The 12207-nt window shown below is 37.3% G+C and overlaps 1 long non-coding RNA gene across 3 annotated transcripts in view; it reads right to left on the minus strand.

The window, feature by feature from the left end:
* The window catches only part of LOC118227367, a 39554-nt gene extending 28870 nt beyond the window's left edge, over nucleotides 1–10684 (minus strand). For 2 of the 3 annotated variants that reach the window (XR_004765262.1, XR_004765261.1), the window contains exon 1: nucleotides 5858–10684. This is a non-coding gene — a long non-coding RNA (uncharacterized LOC118227367). The remainder of the gene's footprint in view (nucleotides 1–5857) is intronic. The other variant, XR_004765263.1, reaches the window with a different exon arrangement.
* Between the last annotated feature and the right edge of the window lie 1523 nt (nucleotides 10685–12207).

Here is a 12207-nt window from a genome sequence, read left to right on the forward strand (position 1 = left end):
ATGAGAAACATTACTGTAATAATGCTTGTTTTAGGTTTATTCCAGCGAAGAAAATACTGCTTATCGGTAAAATTGTCATCTGTATATAATCAGACGTTCAGCGTTAAGTAGGCTATATTTAGATATCTCCTATTGGAAAAAACAACTGATGTGGTCGTTAAATGTGCTTGTTGTAATATAAATGAGCATTCACAAAACTATTTTCTTGGCGATGCAGTTGTGAGATTCTCATAAATCAGCTACGACAACGTGTGCTGTACCGCTGTAGGCTATAGGACACGTGAAACATGCGCGTTACAATTAGCATTTCATAGAAAGTAGTGTATTTAAGGACTTTCCTTGATTTATCTGTCTTCATCTTTAGTGTGTGTATCGCCGAAAGTCAAAATTATTATTTTTTCTCCTCTGCTGCAACATACAAAGACAAAAGCCCGACTTTGTAATGCAATCATGCTGCAGCAATATAAAACAAGTAGCTAGAGGGGTGTGCTAATGATTTCAACATGTAAAAAGATACATAACATTAAACGAAGGGACCTTCAGAACTAACAGTCCCAGCCCTCCAATGGAGAGTGCGAGGGTCATGGTGTTCTTCTTGTCGCTCTTACAAAAAGGATAAGACAACGGACGCTATATTGTCCGTGCATTTAAAGTACTATCCGCAGTGATGGCCTTATCAGCAGCCGTGTCACACAAAAGTAGGCTACTATCTTAGGATCCATGTCCATTCTAGAACTTTATTTTAGGTTTAAATTTCAAAGAAGGCTGCGCTCACACTTGTTTTGCAGATTTCCAGTGACTTATTTCCCCACAGTTTTTTTAGAAAGACCGTGCAATTACTGCGTCTCCTCCTCCTCCTTCTCCTCCTCCTCCTCCTCTTACTGCTGATTCTACTACTACTACTACTACTACTACTACTACTACTACTACTACTAATAATAATAATAATACATGCTTAGAAGGCACCTTCATTTGTATACGAGTGCAATGTATATTTAGTGTAGTAGCAGACTCATATGTACCCTAATGGACTCATATGAACTCTACTACTAAACTAAATATCCTAAATAGCTAGACTAAGTATGCTTGTATTTCATTTTTGGTATACTGAACGTAAACTTAAATTTTACTCTTGGTTAACTTTTCAAAGGCTACAAATGTAATAAAATGGTGTACCTTTTCTGTAAAACACTTATTTTAATGGACTTCCAGGATACAAAAGTATTTATTTACTTTCAGTTGATACAAGTATATTTTGGGGAAACACTGCTTAAGTTGTGGGACAATACCTTAGGTTACAGTGCACTTGTGTTAGTATGCAAAGGCTTAAAGTTCTGCAGCTTACTTTAATGTTTACTTCACTTCGTAAAGAGTAGAAGCAGTAAATGATACATCCCCCCGCCCCTCACAAGTGAAAGTGGGCTACCTTTTACCAATAACACAATCGGGCCATACTAATATTTTCGGTGAATCACAGGTTCATTTTGCTGTGGCACAAACTATTGTTATTATCAATGGTGATTGGCTTGCACCGCGGTGCTTTGCCTTCCCATAACTATATTGTAGAGGAGAGTCGCTATGTAAGGCATCATAAAGGTAACTAAGTCAATCATTTTTTGTACACTGCTCCTACAGTAGCCATTTCAGGTTTGTGCACGCGCAATTCAGTCCCCTATCGCATGCCAAAAGAACGGAGCAATTCGACAACCTTCTTGGTAAATATACCTAAAACAAAACTGTTTTTGAGCGAGGTAAGTAAAAATCTGTTCCGGACGTAATTTTGTGATATAAGAGATTATTTTGATTTACAATAAATAAAATCATACATCATTTTAAGCAGTCATATGTCCTTGAAAAGTTATTATGGTTTCCTGAGTCAATTTTAGCGGGAATTGTTTGCAAAGTGACCAAAACAATAAACAAATAAAAAAATATTATGTCCCCGTCTGTATAAATGTAATAGCTTTTACAATGACATCGTGCTTTTTCCTGTTGTATGTGTACAGAATGTCACCTAAAGAAACAGAGAGAGAGTTGGTACCCAAGGAGGTCATAGAGAGGTCCTCTGATAAAGAGATTAGGGACTCTAGATGGTGTTGAAAACCATCTACATGTAGTGTCATTTTGGGGAGACCTTAGGCATTTTAAATGGAGTTTAATATTTGTTAAATAGAATAATTGTACTCGTCAACGTGTTTGACTTTTAAGTTAGTTCAGCGTTTAATGTTACATGTGTTCTGCTAATTTTCTTGCTGCGTTGACATAGCATCATCTTCAGGATGCCCCAAGTGATTAATGGAAAGGGGAAAAAAACAGCCGCGTGATCACAGGCATTCATAATAAGCACACACCAGATTTGTCTGTACAGTAGGCTATTTACTTTGTAAAGGTTTACCTGAGTGAAAAAAAAAAACAAAAAAACAAAAACAAATGTCGAATGTCATCAGTTTGCACGTTACCACAGCTCACTCACGGTAAGTTACGAAGTTGTTTGTGCGTCTTGGGCACAGTATTTTTCATAAATAAAGCCCCATGCTTCATAATCTGAGGATGTGGCTGGTCTCACGTTACCACTGGAAATGTGTTTCCTTGTTTAATATTAGTATGCACAGGAAAAAAAACCTCCATACGCGCATTATAGGGCGTTTTTATTTACTATTACAATTATTCTGACCCTCTGTTACAATTATACCGACCATGTCACATGAATGTAACTTCGGATTAAATTGTATCCGACCAGATTAAGCTCTGAACGTAACTGAAACCGGTAATGACCACTGACATGTCAAAGCTGTTTGAAGTAAACTTTCATAGTGCTAGACTAAAATTTTAGTAAATTTTTTAAATTTAAGTAAATAAGTAAAATCCAGTAACTGTTATATTTATAGCGACTCTCCCCACTTGAAAACTTGAACTTAATTCTTAAAATAAATTTTAACTCATTCATTCATTAAAATTCATTATGAAATAAAATTAGTCTGTTGTACAGACTCCACACAACAGTGTAATTTCAACAAAATAAGGAAGGTTCCACATAAAGTAGATCTAGTCTAATTAAATGAAAGTGGCAGTTTTGTGTCTGATTTAGATTCTACATTTCATGAAATTTCATTGAAAAGTAAGAGAACCTTGCAGATTATAATATCGTCTGCTCATAAATTCAGTCTACAAAATGCAACGTCTGACATGCAGTTTTTGGTTTTGTGTGGGAAATAGGGTAACCATGATTCTAGACTCAAAAATGTATTAATTCTAGCATCAATGAATGAGAAGACGTATACTGTGATTTTTTAGGCCTACCAGATTTTTTACATTTTACCTTCTCAAGCGCATCACCTGAAATGCAACATTTTTCTTTCATTATATATATGTGTATATATATATATATATATATATGTATATGTGTGTGTGTGTGTGTGCGTGTGTGTGTGCATTTATGCAAAAAGTATTGTGCGAAATGCGAGGTGTGAGCAATGGGTAGCTGCTTCTGATGTTGCCATGGGTATGTTGCTGTCAGGTGTTGACGTGTGATGAAGTTAGTAGCCAAGTGTCTCCTGCTTCTGGTGGCGCGAGGAGGTGCCGTAATCCATGGAAGTTAAGGAGAGAAGTCTGATCATCTCAGTCTGGGAGGACGTCTGATCAAGTCCGTCATCTTGGTCTGGCGAGCTCAGACCAAGATGACGTAACAAAAAAATAAAGCGTTCTTTGGTGCACACAGGTCAAGATAATGAGAAATGATAAATGATACAAAAGCATAATGTAGAAATTATGGGATCACTACGTACTCTTATTTAAAATAACTTCAGGCCAATGTAAATACGCTAAGTTCCCAAATTATGTCATGTTAGGACATTATGGACATAAGCCTCGGTTAAAAAGGTAACGACTGTAGACCTGTGATCTGTAAAATTGTCTTCTTTCATTACATTAGGCATGTACGTTAATCTGTGAGATGCATGAGTGCATGCGTGCCTGTGGCATGGAGAAAGAGAGAGAGAGAGAGAGAGAGAGAGGTGGTGGTGGTGGTGGTGGTTGGGGGGTGGGGGTGGGGGGGGGTGTCACCTGTCAGAGAGTGTCACCAATGAAGACGAAACAATATTTCATTCAATTCACCTTTATTTAAGTCTTGGAAGATCATATGACTAAGTAAATAATAAAACACGCTGGGCTAGTTGTGGCTTGGACCGAATTTATGCAGTATATCAGGTGCTTCCTGTTCAATCGAAAGATGGATAATCAGTTAATTCTATAGTCCTGTTCTATAAAAGCCGCAATAACAATGTGCTGTGCTTTTATGTAGGCATATTTATTTTCCTCTTAAAGCCATGTTAGCACGTGATTTTGGTATGATTGAACAAAAACGGTTTTCAGGAATGACAGCACATGTAATTTCCGAATAAGTGCTTATTAAACAATGTGCATCGCGACTAAGTACATTTAGTTACAAAAAGTTATTTAAGTGTATGACACAATCTATATCCACATTTTCTACAAGGGCGTTATTCTGGGGAAAAACTGGCGGGAATTGCATTTTATTCGTTCCATAAAAATGTGCGCTGTTACTTTGTCATAAAGTTAGAAATATCTCTTGACCATGAACTGTTTTAATGACTGTGTAGAGAAAGAGCAAGGCGCCAAGAACAGACATGGGACTCATATGTGCAATTGGACTTTCAATGATGTACGCACACGGCTTACAGGATAAGCAATTGTTGTACAACACCATGTTATTTTAACGAAAACCTTAAACACATAATTACATTCTTACTAATCATCACCATCATCATCAGCATCATATTACTATTATGATTATTATTGTTACTATGCTGCCATCATAGTCGTGCACACATTAAAGTTAGAAGCTTAAGCAATTAAGTAATTTCTCTGTTTGAAATTGGCATTGTGTATTAGTGCTAGTACATTGGCAGAATCTTCAGATATATGAACTTCAGTTTCCTTGGTGGGAATATTTGAGTTGCCTGGAGATAATAAACCAAGCGTGACTCTTTTATGTCCATAATGACACTCTATTGCGCATGTCCCAGTGAAGTGTTTACCTCTCCGTGTTTCGACGCGTTTTTTTAAATTCACAGTTCAAACCACGTGGGCGTACGGTGGTGCTGTTGAGATAGGAATATTTTAATTCGTGTAACGTTTAGATATTTTAAAATGTCTTTGGACCAACAAAATGAGAGTTAATATCTTGATAAGGTATATACGAAGCCAAGGCACTAGAGGAGACTCACAGACTTAGCACATTAGGTACTAGCCCATCTTTAACATTAACGTGACTCTTCGCATGAAGATCCAAACTACATGCTTTAATTTCTGCATTGGAACATTAATGAGCGATTCACAAAGAGCAAATATTAATCAATTGTACATGGATTACATACACGGAGAGCAGCAGGATAATATTGGCCTGTGTGAGAGGTTTTATAATAACTGAAAACAAGTCAGTTCGAATATAATACAGATTAACTTCATTGAACTGAATTGCTCCCAGCAGGCACATATGATTTTGTTGTTCACGTCTATATGGTTATATGCTTCGCGGCCCACCACAGACTAGTTAGTAGAACATTTATTTGCATGTTGCCTATAGAATGTCGTCATATCAAGCATGCGATTAATTAATCTAGTGAAAATATTCATTATTAATTAATTTCCCTGGCTGTTTCGTTGTCAGTCATGTCCATCACATCAGGCACTCTGATCTGGCTTCGCTCTGCTAAGACAGGGTTGGTCACATTTTTATGACAGTTCAGTCGTAATTGAACTCTGCCCACAGAATATTAGAAGGCTATAAATCATTCGTGTGAATTTTTGAAGAAATGAAAATAAAGAAGGCGCTTACTGTGGATGGTCTTCCGTTCTCCGAAGCCCCGGCTCCTGCTCCAGTCAATCTCCGCTTGCTTAAAAATACATAGGCTCATTGCATATAGTTCCCCAACGCCGGCGCCGATGTTGCATATATATATATATATATATATATATATATATATATATATATATATATATATATATATATATATAATGGGTAACTCAGCGAGCGATTAAGATGTAATATTCATTGAATTCTCAATAAGAAGTTGCTCAAAACCGTGGCTATCAATGCCAGGAGTGTGCACCTTTTCAGCACAACAATTCAAAGAAAATCATTAAAAAGTGCACTCATATACATGCTCACACGCACGCATGCACACACAAACACTCTCACACGCCTGCCTCAACTGCCGTTTCCCTTTCTTTTCCACTCTTTTCTACAATTACAAAGCCTTGTGCCCCTTTGTAAGTCTGCAAGTTTTTTCGCGATGAACTTTGCCATTTTGGTGTCGACTGGCCCCATTCTTTTGCATTTTCAGAGGGTGCGAGGCTACCGAGGGAAAGAGAAAAGCATCTTCGTGCAGAAGAGTTGGGGAGGGGAGGTTGAAATAACACGTTTTTAGACAAAATAGCTAATAAGAAAGAGCCATTAGAATGGAACAGAACGTGAAAGGTAATAAAAATCTTCTCAAGAAAGCACAATTAAAGATCTCAGATGGACTGCGCATGAATGCTTTGGGGTGCGAGTGGACAAGAAGAACCAGTGCAGCACTGCAGATAATATATTGTAATTCGGGATAACCTAAAAACACGAAAGAGACAAAAGAAAAATAGGAAATTCTGAAAAGAATGGCATCTTTTAGACGGAGAACAGGCCTCAGAAAGGTGTGTGGTGCACGGAGAATTGCGGACGGCCGTCTGCGTGTCAGTGTAGTGGGATAGTGCTAAGGGAATGCTAATGAGGGAAAATTAACCCTTCGGTTTTTAACATTGCCGGCGATCAATGGATGACCTGAAGTAGTTCTGTAGTTAGTCTATGAGATAATCAGTCTACAAAACTCTGACAAAGGTGGTACTACCGCAACAATAAAAAGTACACCTCTCGCTCTCTCTCGCTCTTTCTTCTCCCTTTTCTCCTTCTCTCTCTGTCAAAATTATTGTGTAATATTAATTTTGGAACAACCAATCGCGAGTTGTCTGGAGGTGAACAATTGCTATATTCATGATGATGATTTTTCACAATTTATATAAAAGAATGATGATGAAACAATACACACTTAAAAGATAAAAGAGAAGGGCATTATTTTGAAATCTGATATTAAAGTATATTAGCAGTTTTGTATGTAAAAATGTCAGCAAAACATAAGTTCGGTATAGTATGGGTCACTGGTGAATATAATTTGGGGCTACAAGATGTTGGTTCGGTAAAATTGAACTTAATTAGTTACAAAATGTGAATTATCTTAAAAATGTGAAAATTACAACATTTTAATTGATAGTGTGCGTGTGTGAAAGAGAGAGATAAAGACAGAGGAGAGCGAGAGATCATACGTGAGTTCACGCGCTTGTGAGTTTAAGAATAACTGTAAAGAGTTAAGGATAATGAACGGTTGTGAATTTTCTTTTAAACGTCTGTAAATCTCCATTCTCTCACCATTTCAGTACGATTTTGTTAATTGTCAGACAAACTGACATATTTTGAATATCAATAAGGTATTTTGGTGATCTACATCCAGACATCACGTGTCATCATGTTTTTGTTTTTTTTTAAATATGAAAATGTATTCCTACATGATACTATCATGAGGTTAAATCCCAAAACTAAACTAATACAAATCCGGCACAAAACTGCCGTGAACTATTAATTCACTCCCATGAACAACCAAAGAAAAATTTTTAAAAATAATAAATTTAGAAATAATACATTTCAAGGCCTACCAGTTAATATCGAAGTTCTGTCCCACACAGGCCTTTGAATATATTTAAACAATATACATACTGTTTAATACATATACGAATCGGTTCCTTGCTAACCAAGGTGCGACCAATCAAATATCATGGGAATGTGCATTATTTACAAATTCAATCAGGAACCCCGCACTAACATTGAGTCAAGGAACTTTCACAAGAGTGCAGACAGAAAAGAATAGCCTGGGTGGTTTCTTAAAATAATATTTATGCATTAGGTAACATATCATCATCCCCAAGTTGACATCAGCCTAAATACATATTGGTTGTGAACGACAGTGCAGTTGCAGACCCACTCTTAGTTTTATCTGCATCTGAAACACAGGAAAGTTTATGGCGAAGCACGTCCCAGCCCCATCGGCCTCTTCCTTTGTGTTAAAGTTGGCCGGAGGTCTTGCGAGGTCCTGCGAGTGACAGTTCTGTGAATAGCGGGTAGATGGCACAATTTTCTAACATTTAAAAAGAGGAGCGCGTTTAGCTTGGATCGCCAAGTCTATTTAAATGCAATTTATTTAAAATAACAAAGATAACTGTCAGTCTAAATACACAAGCATCTTGAACAGAATATATTGCATAACAGTAATGACATGATAAGCCTCACACGCGTGTGTATGTAGCATTATCAGCAATTCACTATGGGCCCACGGAAAAATTAATGACTTCAGGCATATATCACGAATAACAGAAGAAGCGAAGAATCATTCTAAACACACAACAACAACAACAACAACAACAACAACAATAATAATAATAATAATAATAATAATAATAATAATAATAATAATAAATCCTTACCCTATTGGTGAAGGTGACAACAGTAGATTAAACAGAACAGTTTGTCACGACTGTTTAACTAAGACGAGATCACATATCGGCAGGCTTATTTTGCAGAAGCTTGGCTGCTTGACTTGATGGAAGAGGTCAGTACTCAGACGATCTCTTCAGCTGGCCCGGACAGCCACTACCAGCGGTTTCGGGTGGACCTTACCATAATAGTAAAGTGCGCCTCCTCAAAGAGCAATTGTACATTTGGGGATCCATCCCTCTCATCGCCACCCCAAACGAGTATTTACACAAATAAAAAATAAACATACTGTGTAAGGGAGACACAAACTTCTTCACCCGTAGGTGTCGCCGTGGATAACAACACTACTCAACTGATTAAATCGGACAAACTTCAAACTTGATCTCTCTCTCTCTCTCTCTCTCTCTCTCTCTCACACACACACACACACACACACAGGCAGGATATATCTTTTTACGAGAAGAGTGTAAACACAATACAATGAATATTAGTCTTACAAAGAGAAGTACACACAGACGTCATTCACATTGTGATTCGGATACATTCACTCACGTTGCATTTGTATAAACTAGCAACAGTGATATAGGACCCGCGTGTAGCCTATAATCTTTTGCTATATAGAGACATAAAAACAGGTATCTGGTTGCCTTTTACTGGAGACTGCATTTCAAGAAACAGTCAGGGTTGCGCGCGAGCACACCAATGAGCGGATAGAGTAAAAATGATAACATTGCAAATATTGGAACATACATTTGAGCCCCGAATTAAACTATCTAAAGCTCACATCATCAATACCTTTAAAATATATGTATTTAAAATTAGATAATTCTTTATTATTACCAGCTATGCACGTGAATAAAAACAACAAGATATTAGGCCAATTCCATAGACACGCAATTCGTAATGCATGCTGAGTTGTCATCAATAAAGGTATTTGATAAAAAAAAAAAAAAAAAAAGTCTTATCATTTGCTCTTCAATTTTATTCAGAAAATTGCCGCCAGCAGAATACACGTTTTCGGTTAAATCTTAGGAATAAACAGGCGTTGAAGAAATATGCGTGCATATCGAATACAGGCTATACACCACGAGGAAAATAGCGTCATTTGAAATGCAAGTGATTCATGTGTTATTATATACAATAGAAAATACAACATTTAATGGAAGTTAATATCCATCCCCATTATTTCATGTACAATATATTACGTTAGCATATAGTGACAAGCGAGCACGTGCATGCACACACCTACACAGTTCAAATATTTCAATTTATATTTGGTCCTTACATATAAAACCCTAGATACTGAAAAGGACAAGAAGCTCTATGTTTGTTCTTTCTCGTTGCTCAAGTGTACCACAAAGTGCATTTTCTTTTTCCGGAAATAAATAAATAAAAGTGACGTTGTAGAGAGGGAGAACTCATTAGTTCGATGTCCAACGCTAATAAAAGAACAGAAGTGCAAATTACAGAGTTTAGCCTCAACACACGCTCTGTCAGCTAAAATCAACCCAGTCAAGCTATGATCCAAATTACTACTAACTTACTCCGGCCATTCTCCTAACATGAAACTATTTCATTAAAGAGATGAGAAAAAGGCAGCACAGTTAAACTCCACACACCATAAAATATTACATTTTATTTCTAAATAAATCTGACATCTTCTTACATGACTTAAATGCAAATACACACGCACACACTCCAAGCAACGTAATTATTATTATTATTATTATTATTATTATTATTATTATTATTATTAGATGGCATTGCACTGCGCTTTGTGGAACAACACTGATAACACTGAAGCAACCAATTTCCCTACATTTTCTTAAAAAAAAAAAAAACAGGTATTGATAAGAAATTCATAAGGGGGAAAAACTGTAGGGAATGTATAATAATTCAGTAATCATAAACCTATATATCATTCCTCGTCTTAGGCTTGTTACACCACACGCCCAGCACTAACTGCTCCAAAATTACTGCGTAATTAGATTCTGTAGACTTTCACCATTAATTACACAGAAACATAGTGGGACGCCTTTGAAATTAGAGGAGTAAAAGTGGGGGTGGATAGGAGGTCCGGGGGATTGTGGCGGGGGGAAGGGGGGGGGGGGGGGGGGGGGGGGGGGGGGGGGGGGGTGATATGCACTTAAATAAATAAACTTGACACTGACGTGGAATGTGTAGGGAAGCGATGGATTATTGTCCCCTTTACGACATTTTTGTTTTAGGTGCTTGGTCCAATGTATAATAGTGTAACAGCAAGAAGCTGGAATAATAATAATAATAATAATAATAATAATAATAATAATAATAATAATAATAATAATAATAATAATAATAAAACGCTGCGCGCTGAAATGCGTGAAATCACTTAAAATGAATTATAGCCTAAGGGAATTCTATCCTAATTATTGCACATTACGTCATAAAAATATAACATTTTAACCATTGCCTAATACAATATAAGGATGCCGAATGAAAGCAAGTTCAGACAGAAAAGCACACGTGCATTTGGTACACTTTCTGTCTTCATACAAACAAAAGTCACGCACAAAACGGCTTTACGCCTGGTGTACGCTTGTTTTAAAGGCAGACTATATTCTTTTATTTTTCCTTGAAGAAAACAAACATTTCTTATTTCATTGCAGATGCCCCATGATGGCCACCACATGCAAAAAAACAAAGCATTTAACAGTTAAAGGGTACTCTTAATTTTACTTAATTTTCCGAAGACGGTGGTTGTTTCATTACATAATAATACAGAAATACCCGGTCCTTGCCGCTATTTAGCTTTATTGAAGCTCTGCGCTCTGTTCCGGTGGAGGGGGGTCTGCTTCTTTTGCAATGTGCTTTCTATTACCAACACTGTTGTGCTCCAGGGAGCCGTAGTTTGCACTGCATTTCGAGACGCCATGTTGACTCAACTAATAGGACACCAAGTAAAACGCAAGCTTAAAGGCATACTTTCACACGCTTGGTTTTCCGCTATTAACAACCCGAAATACAGTTTAACACAGATCTGAATAGGGAATTTTGCAGAGAAGGTAAGGAGGCAGAACGACCGTCATGTTTGCTTTAAACCGGCTTATTCAACCGTTCTTGCCACTCATCGAGGAAAGAGGAGCACCGCGGCCTATTTTGTCACGTAAGCTATTTAAAATCCAATGAACCCTTCCATCGATAATAAGACGTCGCGGTGCCTGTCATTTGTGCTAAGCCGATGACAGTTCAAAATACGCCAATATCGTTTTTCCTTTAGAATTCTCTTCAGTTTGGAAGGGGGGCGGGGGTCACCAATCGAGGGGATGGGAGACGGCGACGCGGTGTTACACGAGTTATAAGAAGTGAATGCCAAATTGTTTTAAATGAATCTTTGCCGGACCAACGCATTGATGTTTCATCTGCTACCCAGGAAGTAGAAAAAACTACACTAATTTTCCCGCGGATTCAATCTTATACTCTCTCTCTCTCTCTCTCTCTCACACACACACACACACACACACACACCACAGATATTCTTATTTAGTTCATGTTCAATATCACGCCTGCAAAGAGCACTCTATTCATTATGAACAGCAAGCAACAAAAAAACAAGGAAAACCCTTTCA

The sequence above is a fragment of the Anguilla anguilla genome, chromosome 5 (assembly GCF_013347855.1).
Source record: "Anguilla anguilla isolate fAngAng1 chromosome 5, fAngAng1.pri, whole genome shotgun sequence".
NCBI lineage: Eukaryota > Metazoa > Chordata > Actinopteri > Anguilliformes > Anguillidae > Anguilla > Anguilla anguilla.